We start from the raw sequence: 26,279 nt of genomic DNA, 5'->3' as shown, positions 1-26,279 counted from the left end.
TATCGATGACATTCTGGTGTACTCCTCTTTGGAATCTGATCACAGAAAACAAGTCAGGGCAGTACTTGAAAAACTGCGCCAACACAAACTATTTGCTAAATTGGAGAAATGTTTTTCCATACCACAGAAGTCGAGTTTCTAGGTTTCATCCTGACACCCAAAGGAGTCCAAATGGACTCAAGAAAAGTGGATGTCATCCTCAAATGGCCATCACCTAGCTCTGTAAAAGGGGTTCAAAGCATGCTCGGCTTTGCCAATTTCTATCGCAGGTTTATCCCGGACTTTTTACGCGTGGTACAACCCATTACTGCACTCTTGAGGAAAAATAAACGTTTTGAATGGTCTGAAGAAGCCGAGCAGGCCTTTCAGGATTTAAAAGCTAAGTTTACCTCTGCACCTATATTGAAACACCCGCGTCCAGATCTCCCTTATGTCGTCGAGACTGACGCATCCAGCCTAGCCATGGGAGCTGTCCTGTCCCAAAGAGATCCCGAAACCAACCAACTGCATCCCGTAGCATTTTGGTCCAGAAAATTCTCGGCACCCGAGGTTAATTATGCAATCACAGACAAAGAACTGTTAGCCATTAAGTCCGCTTTTAAAGCCTGGCGCCATTATCTGCTTGGCGCTCGACATACCATCACAGTGATCACCGGAATTTACAGTATTTGAAACCGCCAAGGCTCAGTCATCACGGCAGCTCCGATGGGCTTTGTTTTTCGCTGAATTTGATTTCGTGATTACCTATCGACCTGGCTGCAAGAATGGCAAAGCAGACGCCTTATCCCGAATTGGAATGGGAGAATCTGATACAAACTCAGTACCAATAATTCCCGAACAGAGGATTCTAGGCATGACTTCGTTACAGACGCTTGAAGACATTCAAGCCAGAGTGAAACACCTCCTGGACCCTACAACCTTACAGGATTGTATACAAAAGGGATCAGACTTTACCATAGATAATGGTTTACCTTATTTTCAAGGACGCTTATTCCTGCCACATAAGGAATTACACGAACTAGTTATTTCCGGTTATCATGATGCATTAATAGAGAGACACCCCGGTATTGCCAAGACAGAGGAACAGGTGAAACGACAATTTTGGTGGCCCTCTTGGCGAAAAGATGTTAAATCTTTTGTGATGTCCTGTGGTGTTTGCGCCCAAAATAAAAGTCAAAAGAAAAGACCAGCCGGTCTCCTTCAACCTCTAGACATACCGCCAGCACCCTGGCACACCCTATCAATGGATTTTATTACGGACCTGCCTCCTTGTTCGGGGTACAATACTATTCTGGTAATTGTGGATTTGTATTCCAAAATGGCCCACTTTATTCCTTTGAAAGGTTTACCTTCAGCTTCTGTCCTAGCCAAAGAATTCCTCTAAAATATTGTTCGGCTACATGGATTCCCATCTATACTAATCTCTGACCGGGGAAGCCAATTCATTTCCCACTTCTGGCGCAAATGTTGTCAAATGGCGCAGATCGACGTAAGATTATCGACCAGTCACCACCCTCAGACCGATGGTCAGACCGAGAGGACAAATCAGACCCTTGAACAATACTTACGGTGTATGTTACAGCAATCTGAAAGCAACTGGAAAGACATTCTTTGGATAGCCGAATACGCATATAATAATTCGGTACACTCTGGAACTGGCCACAGTCCTTTTTATACTTTGTTTGGGCATTACCCTCGAACCTCAAACCTTGACTCACCTCAGAACCTCGGAATGCCTGCAGTAGAACATCTGCATTCTACAATTACCCAAGCCTTCAAAGAGGCAACTACGCATTTACAACAAGCCAAGAGAAAATACAAGGAGAATGCTGATCTACATCAGAGTGAAGCACCTCCGTATCAGATTGGGGATCAAGTGTGGTTAGCTACCAGACATTTACCACTCAAAGGGCCTCAAACTTTTAACCCAAAATATCTGGGACCTTATTCTATTACGGCAATAATTAACCCAGTGGCTGTTAAACTTGATTTACCAGCTAGATTGCGAATTCACCCTGTTTTTCATGTGTCACTTCTGAAACCAGTGGTACCCGGAACCCGACTACTCAAACCTCCAGAACCTATTCTAATAGATGGGGAGCCCGAATTCGAAGTGAAGAACATTTTAGACTCAAAAAGTTTAGGTCAAAACTGTTCTACCTAATTGATTGGAAGGGGTACAGACCTCAGGAGAGGTCGTGGGAACCCAGCGACCATGTGCATGCACCTCGATTAGTCAGGAAATTCCACCGACTCTTCCCAGACAAACCAAAACCCCCGGAGGGAACAACCTTGGGAGGGCCCGGGCGGGGGGGGGGGGGGGGGGGGGGAGTGCTGTCATGATGCCTGCTCCCGGGGAGCCGGTTCAAGCCCTGCGTCCCCGAAAGCAGACATCCAGTCCCCAAGGAAGGACCCAGCAATCCCATATAGGGGCCCTTTGGACAGTGTCCTGGTGCCTATGGCGCCAGGCTCATAAAAGACATCAGTCCTGGCGCCATAGGCGCCAGGCTCATTATGAATGTGCTTGGGTGCACTTACCTGATGCAGACCATGCTGCAGGATCCCGGCCTCCTTGAGGCCTGAAAGGAACTACTTTACCTGTGGGACTAATTTACCATCCGGGCGTGGTCGGGGAAGGATACATACCTGATTGGAGGAAGGATACATACCTGGAACTTCTTCCAAGGCTATTTAAACCCCACCCGAACAGCCACACGTGCTTCGCGTTGTTCTGCATCTAGCAGCTGGACGCTCACCGTGTCTGCTCCTGCATCCTGACTTCTGCCACGCCTGCCAGCATCCTGGATCACCTGCCAAGGAAGAGAAGAAGAGAACAGAAGAAGGAAAAGTCCTTACCTGCTAAATCCGCATCCCGGAGACATCTCGCCGACAATCCTGAAAAGGAAGACTTATTTAAAAGCTCATCGCGTCGATCGCTGCAGCGCCGCATTCCACTCACCTTTACTGGGCGCCTCCATGTTCAGCAGCGATCATCCGGATTCGCAGTCACGCCCCAGCGCCCAGGGAGAAAAAGACCAGAACAAAAGGTGAGAGAGAGAAGGGAATAAGGAAAGCTAAATCTCCATGTTAAGACTTACCTGTTGATTCATTCCCTCTTCATTTCGGGTCCACGCCGTATCCTGGCATTTCCGGACCCCGGCCCCTAAGGGGAAAAAAGAGACATCAGCGTTAATGAGCGAATGAAAAGACATTACCAAAAAAACGCTCTTTAAAGACTTACCTGATTTCTACAAGGATTTCACCTCTCATCTCTGGTCGGTGCCTATTCCCCGGCATTCCGTACCCCGGCCCCTATGGGGAAAAAGACACTAGCATTAGTACATTAATGCATGGACACAAGGGGAACCTCTTATCAAAAAACTTACCTGGAAGCCAAGCAAGTTTGGTTCTCACCATTCCGAAAATCCAGTGAAGTAACTGGATACAAACGCGCCCCTGCATCAGAAGCAGGATGGAGAGCTTGTCCTTCCAGACCCTAAGGTGAGACGCTACGAGGAATCACAGAAGGGTTTCGAGGAGGGTGAGAGGGGAAAGTGGGAGGCTGATTGCATTACCCCGCAGACAGTTAATCCCCTATTTTCGCCTACAGAAGGATACTTCTGCGAGCCAGACAAGCCATATTTGGGGGCCCGGTCCAGTCCGTCTTCCGAACCCTGCGCATCACCTTAGAAGAGGTCACAGCAGCGCGAACCAGGCCAGCGCCTCCGTGGAGTCAGGTGAGCGTTACAGGTAGATCATCACCTTTGCATCTCCCAGGGACACAGAGCCCAGCCTCCTCGCCTTCTCCAGGATTTTTTGTCTAGCCGGATAATTATGGAAGCGTGCGAGCACCGAGCACAGGTCACTCCCGGGAGCTCCAGCTCTGTGGACACTCTCCAGTTTAGGTTCATCCATGATCTCATCCCCGAACAACACCTTCACCACCTCATGGATGGTTCTCCTTAGATCACATTCCATTTTGCCTTCCCTTTCCAGGATTCCAAAAAAAGAAAAAAAAAAAAAAAAAAAAGAAATCGCTGATTATTCCTCCTCTCACAGTTCTCGAAATTATCCATCTTTAGGGCTACCTCGCTTTCCTGTCCCTCCAGCTCCACTAACCTCATGTCCATCTGGGTTCCCCGTGTCTCGAGAGAGAGGTCTGGTTGTTCTCCACCGCCTGTAGTTGACATTAATTCTGTCAACTTTTCCGCCTATGTCCGCCCTCAATCCTCTGATCTCTTCCAGGAGGGAGGCAATATCTTTCTTGGTGGACATGGCATTGCTCCCCACCTCCGACATGTTGGAGCAGGCTATTTCGCTCCCCACATCTTCTTTCGGTTACTCAAAGTAACCCACTTTCGCCTTCCAGTCCATGTGCGGGACAAGATTCTGTTTTCTATCAATGGGCTCGGTCTCCTCCTGCCGAACCCTTGCTGTATGGCCAGCCCTTTAGTGGAGTCTGCGGCACTCACTTTCGGGGGCTCGCCTCTGCTGGTGGCCCTCCCCTTTCTTCTTCTTTGCCCTGCAGTCCGGGTCCTTAGGTGCCCGTGGGGGCTGGGGCGGGGGGGAGATGCCTGCTGATCGTGTGCACCCTCTTCACCCCCCCACCCCAAGGTGCTTTGAAACACTTGTGTATAGATGCTTTATAAATGCCATATCATATCAAGGCAGGGGTGGGGCTATTGCCTGTACCCGGGTCACCCGTCATGACGTTTGGTGACAGGTAATGTTGCTGTTCCCCGAGGTGTGTCCCGGGGGTCCTCACCTCGTTCCGATTCCCTTTGGCTCCACTGAAGCCCCGCAAGGCAGCAGGGGGATAGGGGGCCCAGTCTGCAGGTCGGCTTCGCCCCCTTGTCGTGTCTTCACTGTTTTCCACTGTCTGACCAGGGCCCTCTTCTGTTGGGGGGGTTGCGGGTGGGGAGGGAGTCCTCCACAGACAGGCACACCCCCCAGATACAGACCCAGGGGCCCACACATTTGCTGGGTCTCCTTGAGTTCAGCAGATTTCCTAGGCCTCCTTCACTTCTTATCTTGGGCCACCCCGGGCCTGCTTCTTTTCAGTATTCTCTCCTTCCAGGCCTCGTTCTCCTCTCCATCTGTCCTCAACTTCTACCATTTTGGGGGGCTTGGGTGTCCCCCCCTGCTCTCCCCCACACCTGTCCCCTGTAGGGCAGTTACTGTGTAAGCTACCAGTGAGCCCCTTCGCCTTATAGGGGGGACTGGACCCCCTCTGGGGCCGCCCATAGGGTCTCCTCCCTGTTCATATAATATCCTCGACACCTCTTGGGGGGGGGGGGGGGGCGGTTGTGGTGGGCCCCTTGCATGTCTGGGTGGGGAGCCCTCTCCTAATATTTAGCACCTTTTGGATCTAACTCAGGGCGCCCCCAAACATCCAAGCGTGTCACACTCCTCCTCTGCCGAGCCCCCCGTGCCAGTCACCAGTGGCACCCCCCTGCCTCCAGGCAGTGCTTTGATTTAGTGAGTCTCCTTCTATGCTTCCTCATCCTCAGTTTCCAGTGGGTTTAGCAGGGTGAGCTTGGCTCAGGGACTGGGACTGCTCCCCAAGCCTCCCGGATCTGTTTCCCTGGAGGGGCAGGAACCCCCCCCCCCTCCCCTCCTCTGACTTCTACTACTGGATCTTGTCTCGGACCACACTCCAGGCCAGACCTCTCCTCATGCTTTTCAAAGTATGGGGCAACCTTTACATATCCCAAACATGGGGATCATATGTCTATGAAGGGACCCGAGACTGGCAACCACGTGGTCACTTTCTTTTCTTCCCCTTTTCCCCTGACATTTTCCACCCTGATGGTTACAAGATCCTCTCTGCGTCCAGGTCCAATCGCTCTGGAGGAGGTGTAGCCCTGATCTTCCCCGAGTGGATTCCTGCCTCTATCATTCCTATGCAGGCCTACTCCTCCTTCGAATGCCTCGTCTGCATGCGCATCACTCTCCCTCTCCTAGCCATTCCCTTACTGTGGCTACCATCTATCGGCCACCTGGTCAGATCTCCTCCTTCCTTTCTGAGTGGGCGGACCTCTCCTCTTCTCTCCTGGTCTCGACCACTTAATTCCTCCTTCTTGGAGACTTTAATATCCACCTCGATGCCTCCTGTCCCTCCTCTGAACTCTTTTGTGACCTATGCAACTCTCTCTTACTCTCTATTCTCCCCTCTGGCCAACTCACTCTGCAGGGCACACTCTGGATATTCTGATCTCTACAGACCTTCCCTTTTCGATCCCTCTCACCACTCCTCTCTCCTGGAGAGCTCACTTTCTCCTTTCCTCTCACTCTCTCCACCCCTCAGTCCAAGCCAACTCCAGCACTGCCACCTACCTTCTCGGTTATCCTACCCATGAAGCGTGCGTCAGTTGAGGCTTTCACCCCACTTTCTCGCCTCCCCCCTTCCCCTTCCCCTTCCACTTCGGGTGACTCGCACACTAACACGCAGCCCTCTCTATGCTCCACTCTGCTATATCTGATATGCTTCATGTCCTTGTCCCGGTCATGAGGATCTGCTTGAAGCCCAAAGCCAAGTGCAGCTCCTGGTATGACTCCGACCTCGTTACCCTTAAATGCAAGTGCAGGGTGGCTGAGAGGACATAGCCAGCTTCCTGTACATCCTCTGACAAATTGGCCTGCCGCCTGCTCCAAAGGCAATACCGGCTCTGTCCGCACCAAGAAGAGAACCCTCATCCAAGCCCGCGTCCCTGCAGCATTCAACAACTCGGCCAAACTCTTTAAAATCTGCAAGGAACTGGCCAATCCTGCCGCAATCTCTACTTCTCCTGTCCTCTCCCAGGCCCTCTGCACGGCCCTGGCTTCTCATTTCATCTCTAAAACTCAGGACATCCTGCCCTCTCTCTCTTCCTCTCCTCAGTCTACTCCCATCTCTTCATCTGGCCTTTCAGTGGCCACCCCTCCTCCCTCTCCATTCCCCCCTTTTTCCTCAGACAAGGTTTCTAGACAAGTCTGGTCTATGAAAACCTCATCAAAACAGGTTCTCCCCTGTTCCTCTAAAACCATCAAGGACCACATTGACACCCTGGCTCCTGCTTTGGCCGACTTCTGCAACAACTCCTTCGGCACTGGAGTCTTCCCTTCCCCCCTTTAAATTACTCCTTTGTGCTCCCTCTTCTTAAGAAATCCTCAGCTGAACCCTCCTGCCCTGCTAACTATCGCCCAATCTCCATCACTCCTTTCCTGGGCAAACTCCTGGAAAAGCTGGCCATCTCCCAGCTTAATCTTCACACTGAAGAGGTTGGTTGTCTCCATGACCATCATCTGGCTTCAGAGCTGCCAGAAGCAAGGAAACTGCTCTCCTGAACATCCGTAAATATCTGCTCTCAAACCGTGACTCCAACACCCACTGGGTCCTCATGTTACTTGATCTCTCTTCTGCCTTTGACATGGTCAACCATGCCATCCTGCTCAACGGTCTCTGTGATAACCTGGGTATCACCGATCAGGCCCTGGCTTGGTTGACCTCATTCCTCTCCGATCAACCCTACCAGGTCCAACTTGGGTCCTTCCTCTCCTCTATCTCTACCTGTGGTGTTCTCCAGGGGTCTAACCTCTCTCCTTGGCTGATCAACCAATACCTGGCACTTCTTGCCAACCGCATTGCCGCTCTCTGCTCCATCTTTCAGTGCTATGCGGATGACACTCCGCTCATTTTCAGGCTCCCTTCCACCACCTCTTCTCCTTCTCTCATCTCAGACTGTCCGCTATCCAGGAGTGGTGTGCCACCAATGATCTCTGCCTTAACGCCAGTAAGACTGAGATTCTCGTCATCGGCAAACCTGCTCCCTTCTTTCCTATCGCTCTCTGGCCGGCCTCTCTTGGCCCTCTTCCTTCTCCTACCTGTGAAGCAAAAAACCTCGGGCTCATCTTCGACTCCACACTCTCCATCTCTCCTCACAGCTCTGACGTCTCTAAGAAGTCACACTACCAGCTCTGGTTGTCTCTAGGCTGGACTACTGCAACAGCCTCTTTCTAAATCTGCCTGCTTCTAATCTCCCCCCTCTGCAACACATCCAGAACAGGACTGCAAGACTTGTGCTTGACCTTAAGCCCAGGGATCATATCTCTCCAGGAATGAAATTTCTGCACTGGCCCCCAGTGGCTGCAACAATTAAATTCAAAACCCTCTGCATTGTTCACAAGGCCTTCTGGGGTCTGGGGCCTCAATACCTTCAACTCTCTCTTCCTAAATATCTTGCTTCTCGAGCTCTTTGCTCATCCTCCTCCAACTCCCTCAGGGTCAGTAGCCTCTCCAAGCAACACGTTGGTGGTAGATCTCTTTCTTCAGCTGGGGCCTCCCTTTGGAACAGCCTCCCTGAAACTTGAGGAGAACCATCTCTGCTTCCAGAAGCACCTCAAGACCTTCCTCTTTGCTTCTGCTTTCTCTCCCCTGCTGAACTCCTGCCCGACTGTTACTGCACTGGTCACCTGGCTACCCTCTGATCTCAGGCCCAGGTCCCCTCCCCCACCAGCTGCACACCTGCACTGCCTCCCAGGCAACCGCTGCACTTGGGGGCTGTTTCTGTATCCCTACAGTCCCCACCATCTCTCGACACGTGATGCCTGCACTTAGTCCTGCACTTGCCACACTTTACCTAGTGTTTTTATTTATTCTATTTATTAATTACTGTTTTTCCTATGTACCGCACTGCCCCCTCCCCTTTGCCCCGCACACTTTCCTTTTCCCCCTGCCCCTGGACTTGCATGATCTCAATGTCACCTGGCCTATTAAGATCACTGTCTCGGTCTTCCCCTGTTCCCCCTCACTTGCCTCGTCACGCCTTGAAACACTTGTGTATAGGCGCGTTATAAATGCCATATCATATCTTTTTAAAAATGGAAGCCACAGCATGTCTTTGAATCCACAGAAATACATATACGTGCAGAGCTCAGACGGTGAATGGCAACTAGTGCCAAGCTTAGAGTGAAATAAGGTAGGATCAAAATGAAGGCACGAGATAAAAATTCCCAACACGGAAGCAGTATATGCCCAGATTAATTAAGGTTGTATAAGAGCACAACCAGCCTTTGCTAGTCAGGTGCAGTACACCAGTAAGCCAAAAGACTATGAAGAATAACTCAGTGTTCCTGGTGGCAACAGACAACACAACATACACATTAATATTAGCTGAAATCGCAATAGGAGGTAAATCTATTCCAAACATGGTCCCATCTTACATGACCATAATTGGAGAACACTGGCCATTCATTAGAAACAGACATGGCACCTGCGATACTCCCTAAAATCACACAGACACAAATCGCAGCACAAGGCCAAGTACAAAGGGATTGCCCAGTCTCATGGCCTGAGAATGAGGGATGGGAACGTTTAATTGAAGGAAGAATATTCCATGGATCTCTCTCCCCCTACTCTACCTCTGGCTCATATTTTGACAACTTGTCAAGGGTCCAAGGTTGGTTAGCACCACGCCAACCCATCAAAAATCTCATACCTCCCATCATATAACATGCCAACCAACCCCTTGTAGAGAGGATGCATTTTAACCTTTAGCACTATAGAGGTGGTTCCAGGAGGAGCCATCAGATACCTGTAACATAATGAAATGTAAGTAAAGTATATATATATTTTTGTATTGCGCGTCAGAGCCCTGAGGCAACTGAGTGCATATCTTACATTTTATAACTTCACGTTTTGTGCATCAGCGGATATCAACAATTTACAGTATCATACAACAGGAGAGGCAATAATTACATAGTAAACATGTCCATATATACAGGTGCACCTATAAAATGACATAGTAATAGCAGTAGGATGGCTAAATGAGGTTTTGGTTCCAGAGACCTGATTTGACCTTATTCCTAAAGATCGTAAATGAAGGCTCAGTTCTTGTGGTGAGGGGGAGTGCATTCCATTTTTTTGCAGCAAGAACAGGGAAACTAACTCCACCCACCCTTTGTTGGTTGAAGCGGAGTATATTTACGCAGTGAGTTTGGGCTGTTCTAGTACGTCTTACTGAAGTATGCCATGTAAAGGTGTTGCAGAAGTAGGATGGCGCTTGATTGTGTAGGGACATGTGTTAATGATAGAACTTTGAGGTCAATTCTTTGATGTTTAGCCATTTGAGGTTTTGTCTAGTTGTGGAAATGTGCTGTTTCCTTGGGATGTTACATGCTGATCTAACTGCATTGTTCTGCATTACTTGCATTTTATCTATGTTTTGTTGTGAGGTACCTAAGTAAAGCGCATTGCAGTAGTCTAGTTTGGATAACACTAGTGCTCTTGCTACTGATATGCAGTTATTTGTGGATAGGTAGGGGCGACAGGTTGTAATAAGCTTGCATGTATAAGCTGTGGCTGATGCAAGTGCGTTAGTTTGTTTCTTGAAGGATAGTGATGCGTCAATGTGTATACCCAGTGTTTTCACACTGTGTGCTACATTAATGGTATTGCCATCGATGATGAAGGTTTTGAAGGCAGTATTTAGTTTGCTCAATTTGGTAGGGGATCCAAGTAGAAGAAGTTCAGTTTTGTCGTTGTTTAGACATAAACCATGGTATGGTTATGTATAATGCTATAGATATCATTCAAAGTTTTGCTGTCTGCAGTTTAGTCACCAGTGATAGGGATGAGGATCTGGGTGTCATCAGCATAGTTAGTATACACAACATCCAGATGATCAAGAATATCGAATAAAGGTTTAGTGAAAACATTATAGAGTGTTGGTGATACACAAGATCCCTGGGGGACTCCACAGGATACAGGTGATGGTGAGGCTGAGGCTGATGGAGCAAAGACGCACATGGATCTATTATCAAGCAATGATTTAATCCACATGTTGGCTTGGTCAGAGAAGTGTGCAGCAGATGACAAGTGCTTACATAATATATCATGGTTCACTAAATAGAATGACACCGATAAGTCTAGTAATAATAGCAAGGCAGATTTACCTTTATCTTTTAAAGCCTGAATTTGGTTCTTTAGATCAACAAGTGCGGTCTCTGTCCCATGTTTGGGACCAAATCCAGATTGTCTTAGGCCTAGTAAATTGTTAAGTTCCAGATAATGCTGGATTTGGAGATAGGCTGCTCGATCCAGTATTTTCAACAGAAAAGGGACCGTGGTGATCAGCTGGTAGTTGGATGGGTTATTCGGGTCGAGCGTAGGCTTTTTTTTTAGCAAAGGGAGTACCCATGCATCTTTTAGACTGGTAGGCACAGAACTCGTAGCAAACAAAGCATTGATAAACTTAGTAATGGACGGAGAAAGCACAGAGGCTGCTTCTTTGATTAAAGTGGCTGGACAGATATCGCCCTTGCAATTAGATGGTTTAAGTTTAGGTATGATCTGTTCAACTTCTTTGATGGATAGAGGTTGAAAGTTAAATTGTGGCAGTGCTGGCAGCAGTGGAGTAGGCGGATTGGGAAGTAGGGTGTTAATGAGTTTTTTTTTCGTGTTGATTTTGTCGAGGAGCATTGTAATTTTGTTTTGGAGCGCATTTTGAATATTAGTACACCATTGAGTATCTTTGATGCAAGGGTCAGGTATGGGGGGCAGGTGACTAGAGTTCTTTTAGTATATTGAACAATTCCTTCGTATTCGAGTTTGCTTTTGCTATGCAGTCATTGTAATTATCTTCCTTTGCTTGGATAATGGCTGTTTTGTAGTTGAATGACACTGCACTGAATATGTCTTTATTCTGTGCGGACGGGTGTTTTTTCCAATTTGAGACTGCTGCCCGTTTCTCTTTCCTAAGGATCTTTAGGTGTGGTGTGTACCATTTGTTTATATGGACGAGAGGCTTAGACTTCTGTAGTTTTAGTGGGGCAAGCGTGTTGATATCTTTGGTCATAGTCTCATTATACAGATTCACTAGATCAGAAAGGTCAGAATGTCTAGAATTAGTCTGAGTTAAAGGATGTAGTAGTGCTATCAGAATTTCTAAGGTAAGGTTCCATCTACTTCTTGCCATTAATGATGGTGCCTTAGTAGGGGTGGTACGAGTTATCATTTTATCAATAGCGAAGGTGATTAAATGATGGTCTGTCCAAGCACAGGGTGTGTTCCCCAACATCTTGATGGAGCAATTAAGATCTGCTAGCCAGTCTAGAGTGCGGCCCGTGTTGTGTGTTGGACTATTTATACAATGTGTAAACCCCAACTCTGACATTGTGTCTTTAAGTGTGGAGGCTTTACCATCTTTAGGATCGTCAAGACCTAGGTTAAAATCACCTAGGATTATAACTTGGGATTTACATTTGGTATTGTCAGATAGTAGTTGTGATATGTCATTTTCAAGGGTGGTGGTGCCACCTGGCGGTCGGTAGATCAGGTGCATGGTGATAGTGGCTGTGGCAGAAGTGGAGAATTTAACAGTCAGTAGTTCTGCTGAGGGAAGGTGGTCGTTATTAGTTATTCTCAGTTCTAGCGTTGTTTTGTAGATGACAGCTACGCCACCTCCTTTACTGTTTAAACCGTATGAAATCTATATGTAGCCAAACTCATTAACTATCCCCAGTTCTCATACATTTTGTATTTTATCATGTAAAAACATCATTGATGACACATTTGTAGTACTCAAGCAATTGTTTTCGATAAGCATAGCAAGAGCAATGAGATTTCAGTGCTTGAATTCTGCCCCGGCTTTGTTTAGATGTTAATAACTCTGGATTTTGCTGTGCACTTTGTTTACTCAGTCATTGAGTCTGGTTTGGACTGATTCTGATTCCTCTGGGCCTATCTGGGATTTTGGGGTCACCTTAACATATGGTAGCAAAGGATGGTTGGCTAAAGGTCCTCGGACTGTCGCAGGGTCCCCGCCATGGCCCAAGGACTGCAGAGCCAAACTTTGGAGAACGAGATCACATGCAACAGAGAGGTCGACAGGAGCCCCCTTTGGAGAGATGTCCAGTCCAGTCCATGCAGGCCACCCTTTAAGGCATGGAAGGCAGCAGGTTGATAGGGAAAACTTCACGCCGAAGACTTTTCAGCAGATGCATGGAGGCAAGTATGACATAGGCATGGCAAAACAGGGGAGTTTTCTTTTTGTATATTATTGGTTTGGAAGAAATAAGATTGAGAAAGAGATAGCTTCCAACAAGGTTGGAAAAGATCTTGTAGTAAGCCTTGTTATTGGGCAGTAATAAAGAGACTGATCCCTCACAGAGAGTGAGAAAACAGCTGTATTTTATTGGTGTAATGATTGCTGGCACCAGCCTTATGTTGTGGGATAGCTTCGGCCTTTAATTAGTGTTTTTTTGTATATTTGTGGAGGATGTGAAGTGGTGCTTTGGACCTAGGAGCGTGGTCCAGGATGGGAGCAGCAAGGTCGGCTGCTCAGAGCACAAGTGGCATTTGTGGTGCCACTGGGAAGGGTTGAGAGATGCAGGAGGGGTGACCTTGGAGAGAGACAAAGGTTGTGTTAATTTGTGGGAAAATATTGTTGGGGGAGTGTGTGTAAAGGAGGAAAAAAGGTGAGCAAGAAGAGAAGCAGTGGTTACTGATCATTGGCAAGTTGTGCTTCGAATTATCATCATGGGGGACACTCAATCATTCAGTTATAAAAGTAATTGCCCCGATATAAGGACAAAATTGTCAAGTTTCACGCGGAATGGGTTAAAGACACACTGGGCAAGATGTTTATGCCCTGGCCTCAAGAAGGCACTCATTCTAAGACAGTACTGTAACATATGTGCACCTATTTAGATGCTGCTTATAAAGGCAATCAGGTAAAGAACAAACTAGGTATACTTGAGTTATCTCCTCCTCCTCCTCCTCCTCCTCCTCTTCCTCCTCCCCCCCCCTCCCCTCCCCCCAGGGGTTATACCCATTAAAAATAAAAGCAGCAGCAGGGTATATTACTCCCACATATGCGCTCCCCACCTATAGTGAAGATATTTATAGGCAGAGAGACAATAGGCAAACAGAGAGCATCATCCATGCATGTAGAATATGACGAGCACCATAGCTTGCAAGCGAAACTAACAGAAGATGAAGAGGAGGAGCAGAGAGAGAGGTGAGGCGACAGGGTTCAGACATCAACAGCAATCGTGCCAAACGAATGGATAGGGGGACAAATGATACACACATTCGATGGAAAGGCCATTGATGAGTCTCACGAGAAGGCAGGGGAAGGTAGCGCAAGAAAGGAGAAGGAGGAAGAGAGAAATGGAAAGACAAAGAGGCAAATGAGAACAGACGGGAGGAGGATAAGGAAAGAGAAACAAGAAGGGGAGTCTAAAGAAAAGGAAAACAAATTATGAAACAGAAAAAGAGAAGTTTAGAGAGACATCAAAGGGAACTTGAGATCATGAGCAAACACGTCTACAAAAAAGGAGAGTTTAGAAGAAGAAAAAGTAAGTTTACCCCGGAACAGAAGGGATGTATCGAGAGAAGGGGTAGTTGGGGAACATATAAGCAAGGAAGAAGCAGCAGCATATTGGAAAAGGTAGTGAGTGGAACATATAGGGTGAATCCCTTTGGAAGACTAGATTCTGAGGATGACGAAGACAGCAAAGACACAATGTTGGAAAAAAAAGAGAGGATGAGGAGAGTGGGGAACAGAGGGCTGCAAAGCCCCATCTATGGGCACGGGAGTAGTAAGAGAACCAGCGATAAGGCTGGAATCTATGAAATACCCATGGCCCCAGAAATGAGCCTGAATGGCGTGGAGATATATATAAATGGACTGCAAGATTATTTACTGGGTCAAAAGAAAGTTAGCCTGGCGGAAGTACCAAAAAGGAAGAAGGGCACAACAGCACCTTTGTGTCACACCGGGATGACAATTCCCTCTATTACAAAAGGTCAAGGACTAGCACAGTATCTACTGTGGTTTGCTGTTAGTGACATGAAGAGCTTGTTTGCCGCTAAATTGGGCGAACAATCAGGCAACATTTGGAAAAGAACAGGGTATCCTGGGGTGACCTGCCAAAATTCAAAACAAGACGGGGGAACCTTTTAATAATTCTCGAGCAGAGGTGTGGAAGGCACTTTGAATACAATTGCCAGACATCAGATTATGAGTGCCATATAACGTGAAATATGGAATCATGTGATGACCCCGTTGGATATATACAGGAGATATGGCATTTAGAGACAAGGGAAGCATGGGAAAGAAATATAACTATTGTTTTATCATATGACGGGGCCTTTCAGAAGAAGTACAGAGGCAGTTAAAGAAAATTGTGGGAATTAAAGCAAAACCATGGCCTGAGATACAATTAACTATTGTCCATCATTGTAGGTTAAAACAAGAAAAGTATAGCAAGAAGGTTGAGGACAGGAAGGTGGAAGAAGCAAAGTTGGTCCTCAAAAAACTATCCAAATTGGGAATATGACAAATAGTGGGGAAAACTGCAATGTGCAGGAAACACAACAGATGCAGCCAGGGTTGAACGGGAACTTTGTGGGAAGATGGGATTATAAATGTTATCCCCGGGGAAGAAGAGTTGCACCGAGGAGGTAGAGGGTTCAGATTTCAGGACCCACAAGTAGGAGGATTTAATGGGGGACAGCAACAGTTTGGAGGGCCTCCACCACAATGTTGGGCATGCAGGAAGCTAGTGTCATGACCTCGGGCCCCAGAACACAAAAAACACACCATCTAATGATGGGGGCAATGGGTCGCTTGACTCACTTATGTCCCTTTGGGACTCAAACACAGGGGCCCTGGCTGGACTCAGTCCTGGCGCTTTTGGCGCTAGGCTCACGTAGAGCTGTGAGCAGGAACACTTTATTTCAGTGCAGGAGTGCTTTAATTTTTCTTCAGTGCACACTTTTTCAGTGCAGGAGTGCTTTTATTTTACTTCAGTGCTGGAGTGGTTTTATTTTACAAGAACTTTCCAGGTGCTGAAAGCCTATATTCAGAGAACATCCCCATGTGCTGACTCATAGGGCGTGGCTCCCTAGGCATGCTCTTCAGGTGCTGACTCAACGGGTCTGGCAGGGTGTGGCAGCAGGCCGGCCAGAGCTACTGGGCGTGGCCAGAAACAAGACTATATAACCCACCAATCCCTCAAGCAAACACTTTGTGTTACTTTGCACCTCACCGCCGCCTGGACCAGCTACTGCCCATGTGATCCTACAACAACAGCATCCTTACCTGGACCCTGGCTCGCATCTCAAGGCAACGCTCCATCTTCTCGGCAGATCCCGAATCGATGCCGCAGCACCTGCGCTCTATGTCCCACGAAGCCGAAGTCCTGAAATGAGAAAAGACAAGGTTAGAACTCCCGAAAAGACCCAACCCAGTGTTGCGCCGCATTTAAAACTCAACGCGCACCTTAAGGCACCCTTAAAGGCTACTTACCAGCTGTCGGAACATCTCAGCCGCGTACCGCCTAGCTCCGCTTCTTCTACCGCAGCTACCGCCGGCACCGCTACACCACCTGCAAGGGGAGAGCAGAGAAAAGAGACATTACATACAAAGGACAGAGAACAAACTTTACAAATACAATTATAACAGTCGGAAGACAAGCGGGCAAGTGGAAACAAGTGAATCACTTACTTACAATAGAAGTACACTAGTCGCAGCTGGCATGGACTTACACGACAAGGGACCAGTGAAGGAACTCTGTTCCCTTCAACAAGCGCCCCTGCCAGAAGCAGCAGGACGAGAGCTCATCATCATCATCATTCAGCAGGTGAGTCTCAAGAGTAGTGCAACCCACAGGCTGCATACTCATACAACCCCCCCCCTTATATTCACGCAGGAACTGCACTGCTCATCACCGCAGTTCCCCATACAGACGCAGAGGGAGGAACAAACAACAGGAATTTCATCCCTGGGAGGGCTGTGACCGTGCCCCAACACCTCCGCAGAGACCAGGTGAGCGTAACAGCTACGACACATTGCACGTGTATGCAGTGGCAAACATTTGGCACACGTCCCACCATTTAGTGCAGAACCACAGGAATATTATGCCCAAGATCATACGCAGTACCAGACACAAGCACCACATATACAGAAGATGCAACAAGAGGTGCAGCCTTAGACGCAGCAAGCACCAATGCAGGCACCAGTACAACAGAATGTAGTGATGCCATGGAACTCGAACACATTACTGCAGACACCGACATTTGGAATAGGGGATGTGACAGTGGTGGGAGCAAATCCTTTTACTGGTACGGGACTGAATATGTACCCACAATACAACAACCCACAGAAGAACTTGATTGCACCAGACCCACAAGAGGAACCAAGGGTTGGGGTGATCATAGGTAACAAAATATTTGTCTTTTTGGTAGATACAGGGACGATTCGATGCTGTCTTAGAGAGGGAAAACTTCCAATGTCGGGTATTTCCATGGGCGCACAAGGATTTTCTGGAGCGACAACAATGGTTCCTTGTACAGATAAATTACCCATAACTATAGGAGAACAAGACATGGCCATGCCGTTCTATTCCTGCAAGATGGGAGTTAACATATTGGAGAGACACTTGATTAAACTAAACATTACAATAACATTTACTGAAAAGGGGATATGTTCTACCCCAGGGATCCGTTATGTGAATGAACAAGCATTCATAACAGCATTTTATGGATGAAAGGTACCAAGAGGGGTGGCACTAAACCCAGAAGTATTCCTTTATCGTGTACACATGTTGTTAGCATGGCTTCCAAGAATACAAGACACATTATTGAGATTACCAGCAGAGTTTTTGTTTAGACTGGAAGTACCCACCGACGTAGCAGAAGGGCACATAATTACAATTGAGCTAGAAGCAGCAATAGTGAGAGGACAGGATAATCTTACATTGATGACGAAGGGGTACATTGGTGCAGAGTAGGGTCTTGACTCGGTACATAGACTGAATGACTTGAGATGAAATTTATTTTACAGATGAGGTCTCAGATGACCAAGTGATGTTTAGCATCAGTCTCATATATCAGTTGCAAATTGAGGACAGGGAGATTCTTCAGGGAATGTCATTAGTGAGGAAAGTACCACCCTTTCCTCAAGAAGATTTGGCACACATACCAAGCTGACTCCTGGTATAGTACACTTCCGAACTCAGAAACTGTTGTGCAGATGTCTTGAAAGAAACTGGCGATTGAAATATATTGTCACTCGCATCTTGTACAAGCAGGCAGTGCTTTCCTATCATCAGATGATCTGATCAGGTAAGGCCAGATACTATGCTACTCAAATAACCGAAGCAGTTTGTGCTTCTCATGAGTTGTTCAGAGTAGCTAAAGATCTTTTGGCCTGTCCAGTGAGTAATTCTATTGAACTCCCTGACGCTCAACGTAGATGCGATGAAATTAGTACTTTTTTCTTTGAAAAGATTGTGGACACCCGCAAGTGCATCGAAGCGTGTCAAGGTGGAGGAAATTCTGCAACCATGTTTGACTAATGTTTCAGGTATCCCAATTACCACAAACAACTTTAAACTTGACCCAATAAGTGTAGACACTGTTCGTAAAACTCTTTTGGGCCTTAAATTAGCTTCTCCCTTTGATGCAGTCCCTCTTCATATCTTGGAAGCTCTCCCCAGGAGGCTATGTGCTTGCTGTCTGACAGTGCAAAATCCCTGTTCTATGGGCACTGTGCCATTGGCTCTTAAACACGCTGTAGTTCTCCCACTCTTAAAAAAAAAAGCCAACTTAGATCCTCAGGCGCCTGCCAATTATAGACCCATTTCCCTGCTTCCTGCTATGATTAAGCTGCTGGAGGCGATAGTCACACCTCAGATCTCGAGATATCTTGAAGATAACGACTCTCTTCACCCTTTTCAATCGAGCTTTCATCCCAAGATGGGGATGGAGTCCGTTATGATGATATTGCTGGACGATCTTGCGCTGCTCCAGGACCGCGGAGAGGCCAGAGTTCTTATTCTCCTGGATCTCTCTGCGGCCTTTGATACAGTCGATCATGAAATCCTACTAACTCAACTGGAGTAAGCGGGTGTCACTGGCTCCCTGTTGGCATGGTTCAGGTCTTTTTTGGAGGATCGCTCCCAAACAGCATCCTTCCAGGCATGTCTTTTTTCTCTCATGGAGCTGTCTTGTGGAGTTCCGCAGGGGTCGGCTTTATCTCCTCTTTGGTTTAACCTACATGTTCGAATGTTGGCCGACCTCATTACTGAGTGCGTAGTACTCTTTTATTCCTATGCAGACGATACACAGCTGATTTTTCGGCTGGATTCTTCCCAAGCTGATTTACCTAAGAAGCTGCGTGACTGCCTGGAGAAAATGGGTTCTTGGATGGTGGTCAACTGGTTGCAGCTAAATTGAAAAAAGACAGAAGGGACTACCTTTGGAACTCCCAATACTGACCAGAATCTCTTGGCCCTTGCCCTGTCCCCTGTGCCTCGGTTAAGAGCCTTGCAGTGAAACTCCTTCCTAACAAATCACTGGAAGCTCAGATTGCCGCCATTTGTGGTGCTGGCTTTGGCAAATTGGAAGCTCTGAGGAAAATTCTTCCCTCGCTTCCTTCGGAAAATCGTATTACATTGGTCACATCCACTATAATGGGCACCTTCAACTACTGTAATGGGATCTACTTGGGGCAACCGAAGTACCAGATCCAGCGGCTGCAGATCCTTCAAAATAGTGCACGCTTGGCACTTAAAACGCCTCATCTGACTTCCTCTGCTGCACTTCACCGGTTGCACTGGCTCCCGATCGGAGCACAGATCGAGTTTAAGATTTTGTGCACTGTCCACCGAGCCCTCCACAATGTAGGCCCCCATTATTTGTCAAGGAAACTGGAAAGGTACTGCCCTGTACACAGCCTTCATTCCGAAGCGCATGTTTTGCTTAAAATTCCAAAATATAAATCGAAAGCGCCTGGGTAGCCGCTCTTTTTCTGTGCTGGCCCCCAGTCTGTTCAACGCTCTCCAACTATATTTGAGAGCCCTAGCCAAATACTTTCCATTTAGGAAGGCTCTAAAGACTCACCTTTTCAGTTCATCCTTTGCTGCTTATTCCACCTGAGGCATTTTTTCTGTGTGCGAGCTGCTTCTTCCCACCAGCACCTAGATGCCTTCGGGCCATAGTCCGCGCTTTACACATTTTATAATAATACTTATATGGACCAGCAGTACATATGATGTTGCTCTATTAAAAGGAGTAGGAGCAGTCAAAATGAAACTGAAGAAGGGAGCCATTTTACCATGAGTAAGTCAGAATCCCATGTGCAAGGAAGCTAGCAAGAGTATCTATGAAACTATCACTGCCTTAGTGCGACAGGGTATATTAGTGCCATCATGGAACATGGCGGTGTACCCAACTAAATAGACAATAGGGGGTTTGTGGAGATTTATACAGGATTTACGGCCTTGAATAATATTGTTGAGGCAGAATTCCCATTAGTGCCAAATCGAGCCACAATATTATGTGATATTCTGTCTACAGCCAAACATTTTACAGTGATCGATTTAAAAAATGCCTTCTTTTCAATTCACTTTCATGAGGAGTCTCCATATGTGACAGCGTTCACATATCCAATTGCAATATTGCAGTCTACCCCAGAGGTACTGTGAATCACCCTTGGTCTTTAACAGGGTGCTACAGATGGACTTAGGAAATGTGCAACTGGCCGGTGCGGTCACCCAATATGTGGATTACATTTTAGTCTGCAGCACCACAGAGGAAGAGTGCAGGAAAAACTCAGTGAAACTATTGACAGTATTAGCAGAAAAAGGATACACAGTGGACAAAGAGAAACTACAGTATGGTCAGGAGGAGGTCCTATACATAGGCCAGTAATATCAAAAGAAGGGAGGAAGGGGACACTTGAAAGAGCAGAAGACAGTGAAAGAATTACAGCAATCTCTAGGCCTTTGCAATTATTGTAGGGCATGAGTCTGACTATAGGACCTAGGTCAGGCCACTCTTAAAAGGACTGAAAGAAGCACAGAAAGACAAAGTGACAAAGCCTGGACAGGTGAGATGATAGATGCCTTTGATGAGTTGAAACTAGCAATTAGTACAGCTCCAGTGTTTGGGATTTCTGATTACAATGAAGTGTTTTCCCATTCAAATGGAGTAGTGTTGATGGCTGTGCTCGCACAGACAACTTCTATAGGTTAAAAGCCATTAGTCTGCTACAGTGGGATCTTAGATGCAGTAATGTGAGGCCTGTGTGAGCAAGCAGTGGCTGCAGCAACTTTTGCAATTGAGAAATCGGCTAGTATATCTATGGGCTGTTCAGTTACATTATATGTTGAACATGCTCTTTTCGCCATCCTTGAAAAGTGCCAAAAGTACATTGACGACACAGAGCCTCAGGCTATGAAGTGATCATATAAAATCCATCGAACAAAATTGTCGGTGCCGAATAGTGAACCCAGACAGATTCATAGCAGAAGTAGTGACGGAAGCAGCACATGTACATGATTTTACTATCTACACTGATTATTATATTATTTATTTATTGGGTATTTATAATGCGCCTATACAGAAAGAGGTGTTTCAAGGTGCAACAACACAAGAAGGGGGGGGGAGGGATGAAATAACAAAAACGGTCCTACTAGGTCTTGAGTCATTTGGATTGTGCAAGTGCAGTAACAAGAAGTGGAGGGGAGGTGGGGGGGTGACAGTCAGAACAGAATGCGCTAATGAAAGGAGGGAAAGGAAGTGAAGGTCTGAGTGGAGAGCATGCATGTGCTGGGGTGAGAGGGAGAAAGGCCCCTGTGCTAGGCGAGTGCTAAGGTAACGCCAGGTGGACAAGTGCCAGGGGAAAGCAGAGTGCAGGGAATGCAGGTCCACATGCTAAGTGCGAGGACAGAGCTGGAGGGCTAGACAGGGGTACAGGCCCAGCCAGGCTAGTGCAGGGGGAGGGAGCCTGGAAGGGCAAGTGCAGGTTGGGAGGAGGAGGAGGGGTCAGGGGAGACAGAGGGGATGTGGGAGACTGGAGGGGGCCTGAACCCTGTAAGAATCAGAAGGAGCCAGGCAGCCAGTCAATGCGGCAGAGGGGGACATTAGCGGGGGAGAGGGAACAAAGAAGGAGGGTCTTCAGAAGCTTCCAAAACTTAAGGAGATCCGGCTCAAGTCAGAGCGTCAGGGAGGCCATTCCAGACAGAGGCTACTGTGGAAGAGAGAGACCTACCCCCCCACTCTCAGCTTGGAAAAGCATCTGATCTGCAGAGAGTTGGAGCTAGAACACCGAAGGGCTCTAGCAGTGCAGTATTTAGCTAGAGAGAGTTGGATGCCCCAGAAAGCCTTGTGCATGATGCAGGGGTTCTTGAACTTGATCCTTGCAGCAACCAATGAAGTATGATGAAGTACCTCGCATCAAAGAAAATGCCCTAGATGCGGGGGGGGGATAATTCTCTTGGATGATGGGTCATCGACGACAGATCAGAACTTTGGAGAAAGGCACAGTAGAACAGCAGTAGTGAAAGCAGGGGAGAATGGCGGTTTTGGAAAAAGTAACTAGCACAAGATTTCCAGCGCATTTTTCAGCATAAGCGGCAGAGATGGTAGCTTTGCTTTTGGCGATTGTAATGCATGAGGCGGTAATGGTGTATTCCAACTGCGCTGACGTGAAATCAGCAGTACACACATGACTGTCACACTGGAAAAGGAGGGATTTCCTGAGAGAAGATGGCAGAACAGTACAGCATGCGCCATTACGAGTCCGGTACGATAGCACAGTGCTTTGACATCTGTGCAGAGCCTGCTGACGCAGGTTCGAATCCTGGCAGGGCCAAACTCAGCCCTTCATCCTTCTGAGGTCGATAAACGAGCACCACACACCATGGGTAATAATAAGCAGCACTCAGATGCCTGAGGGTTCATAGCGCTATATAAATGCTAAATTATTATTACTAGAAAGGCTGATAGACACGCACTTGAACTTCCATTGGCTATCACCGTAATGAAGTGCACAGCGCACATCACTGGTGAAAACATGATTTCCCACAACTAGGCCACTGATTTAGAAGCAACAAGGGCAGCATATTTCCCAGAAGAATCTGACATTGCAACTGCCCCAAACAAATAATCACATACACGCAACATGATAAAGGAGGGCTTTAATACACTACCCATAGCACAAATTATCAAGTTGCGGGGAAGGGCACCATAAGAAGCGCAGGATTTGCATCCCAGGACATCACCTGGAAAACTTGTTATGCCCCTAGGCTGCTCACAGTAGCACCAGAACAGTTGCACTATCCAGCTCACATAACAAGGGAATGTCTTCCAGTACTTATTTCAGAGGCGTGGCTTGCCCCTAATTTAAATAAGCACATTGCAAATGTTGTTATCAATTGTCTAGTATGTGTGAGGGGCCAGGACTGAGTTGCGGACACAGAGGACTCATGGTGTTGGCTATAGACTTATTTTTAAATGCCTCGCTGTCCCGAATCTAGGAGGTATTTTCCTTCCTCAACCAAAAATGAAGGGCCTGTTCTGTGTCAAGATGTCCAAAGCAAAAATGTCCTGTGTCAGAAATCCTATCCTAGCCCTTGCATTCTAAAAGTAACTCTAAGGTGTTAAGGGTATTGACTTTGGCTTGAAAAGTACATAAATGTTCAAGTTCAACAAAAAGATATAATCCAACAGCCAATCAGCAACAAAAGCAATAAAGATGCATTGTTTCTTTTTTTTTTTAACATACAAGAACAGCTGTTCCAACAACATTCAAAGACGTGTGATTAAAATAAAGCAAGGCCCTTCCAAAGTAAAAGAGAAATAACAGATGTTCCCCATTCCAATCCGGTTTTTCTTTTTGGTACTTGCCATTTATATGGGAACACTTATCACTTTGTAGGAGCCTGGAACATTTGCTTAACAGTATTGTTATTTAATCTGAAAACGTATATTGTTTTCACTTTTAACCAGGTTTTTCTTGTGAACACTTGTTTTTTTAAGAAACAAACAGATTTCCCCTGACAGAATGAGCATATTGAATGAGATGGGATTTTAAGGTTTACCATCTTGATACCCTTGACAAACCTGAAATATCCAAGAATTCCAAGTCTCTCACCACACAGGGGGGAAACTAGCATTGGGATGAAGATTACTTCAGGGAAACGAAGCAAACAGCAAAGAGACAAGCCTGAGGGAGATGAGCCTCACAAGTGCGTGCCTCAAAAGAACAGGTCTACGAGAAGGCACAGCATGTTGCCTGCACCAAGCGGACAGAGGGAAACAAAACGGTATGCCATGGAGCGAGGTCGAGGAAAAGCAGACAAATGTCCATGTTGGAAGGACCAAGTGCATTGGTGCTGGTAGTTACCTCAAGGCCTACCTGAGCTCCGGTGAACCACTTACAAGGCAGGATGCACAGCAGGGGGGATACGAGACACTGCCTGAAGCACTGCAGAGCCTGTCTCTCGCCGAAAAGCTCCCGGAGCCTCAGCGACCAACACAGACTGAGTGAACTCTGGTACTGTTCAAGAGGAAGAGACCAGGTACATGGGTTTACCAGAAGTTGTTAGTGGTCTGGGGATGTTCATGAGTACACCTAAGATACAAAAGAGGGTCTGGGACCCACAAAAGGAATCAGACAGTTATCCACTTGACAGGAGAGTGAACCAAGGGGGAGTAATGCTGCTGTGCAAGTACATATCAGAAACCAAGGTCCAAAGACAAGAGGGTCTGAGACCCTATGGAAGAGAGATGTACCGAGAATTATCCAGTTTGGCAAGAGACAACACCAAAACACCTTTGCGAGTCTGGGTCTCGGCACCACATAGAAGGCTGGAAACCAGGGGTACAAAGACCCTGGGAATAATACAAGTGAATCCTATACTTGGCGGAGATGGATTCCGAGTCAATAGGATATAAAAACTGGAAATATAAGAGACTTTACTTTATTTGTGATCCAGTATCTTAATAGAAGAATAAGTCTAGGATAAAGGAGTGTTATCCCAGTCTTGGAGCTTTGTGTTTTCATTTAAACATTTCTTCTCACCACTTTACTACCAGTGAACCCGAGAACTTTTCTGTTTATTGAGAACATCAAGAAAACTGTTTCTTTTAGTAAAGAATACCCTTGCACAGCTATTTTAGATTGTAAGTGTTCGGGACAGAAGTTGGTTTTGACACGACTGACAGACTTTTTGCTTTTGGACTTCCTGACATTTCTGTTAGTTTACTTTGAGGCAGGGAAACCCCTGCAATAATTAGGGAGAGAGGCCTTTTTCTTTGCCTGAAAATATGCCATCACTGTGTCAGACTCGCAGTTATGCACCCTTACACCACCCAATGTTCCACGTCTCAATATTAAAAATGGTGCAGACATGGTTGTGTATAGAAGCCAGAAAGGCTAACTTGGAAAGTAACCACAGAAGTGTGACCGCAGTCTTATTTTCAGTTACAAGATCACAGGTCTGTATATACAGGGTGCCCCTGGAGATGGCGACTTTGAGCCTCTCCTTGAACTTTTACTACAAATCGGTGCCCCGTTTCAATTTTGCATTCTTCCTTTGAAAACATAATACACTTGCTTGGCATAGAGCACTGGAGGCAGAGATTTTCAGGCTGGAGAGCCCTTGAACTGTTTTCCCGACAACAAGATCCCCTTAACATCGTCTCACAATTTGCAATAACGGACAATTAATAAACAAATATTTTGAGATAGCTGCGAGCCGATTTTTACAGTATATTTAACAGGCTTTGGCAAATAATAGAAGTATATTTCCCAGTAGAGCAAGCTTTCTAGTGCCCATTTGGTGGCTGTGGATGTGTCCTGATGAAGGGCCCTGTGGTGAACAGTTGTGATTGTCTAGAATAAGCAGGTCCCTTAGGATGGGCCAGAAACCTTTGTCAACCTTTGTCTGACTCATGAATTATATGAGCCAGATGTGTGATCGATTAGGTTGTGTTGTAGTGTTCCATCTGGTATCTTTCCTGTATAACGGAGTATGAGGATGATGTACATAGCGTGTTGGGTATTAATTAATCAAGGGATTACGAACTCAGATTAGGTAAATACGCTTTGTGAAAATACTGCCAAGATGCCATTTGGTCTCTACTTTTTAGGTGGTGAGCTCATATTATTGAGCTGGGTTGTTGAACTTCTTTGCAGTAATGGTCACAACGCTGTGCTAACTCACAGTCGGATAAGGTTTTATTTACATGTATGTGGGGCGTCAACAGTTGTATTTAGGATGACGTTTCATACTTGTGTCTGTAGTTTATGTTTGCATAGTTTTCTTCATTATATTTGACTTTTAAGCCTCCTCTGACTGATGTGCATTGGATCTTTTCAACCTGAGCACACACCATATCTCTAGGCCATTGATCCACTGTGGTAAGGGAGGGTTAGCCTGTTCTCTTGTTGTTTTGACAGAGTATATTGTTCCTTCCACAGACGGAATAGGCACCCCTCACCCCC

The sequence above is a fragment of the Ambystoma mexicanum genome, chromosome 10, assembly GCF_040938575.1.
Source record: "Ambystoma mexicanum isolate Mex_15411 chromosome 10, UKY_AmexF1_1, whole genome shotgun sequence".
Classification (NCBI taxonomy): domain Eukaryota; kingdom Metazoa; phylum Chordata; class Amphibia; order Caudata; family Ambystomatidae; genus Ambystoma; species Ambystoma mexicanum.
The sequence above is the reverse complement of the archived record's forward strand: the minus strand, read 5'-3'. Positions refer to the sequence as shown.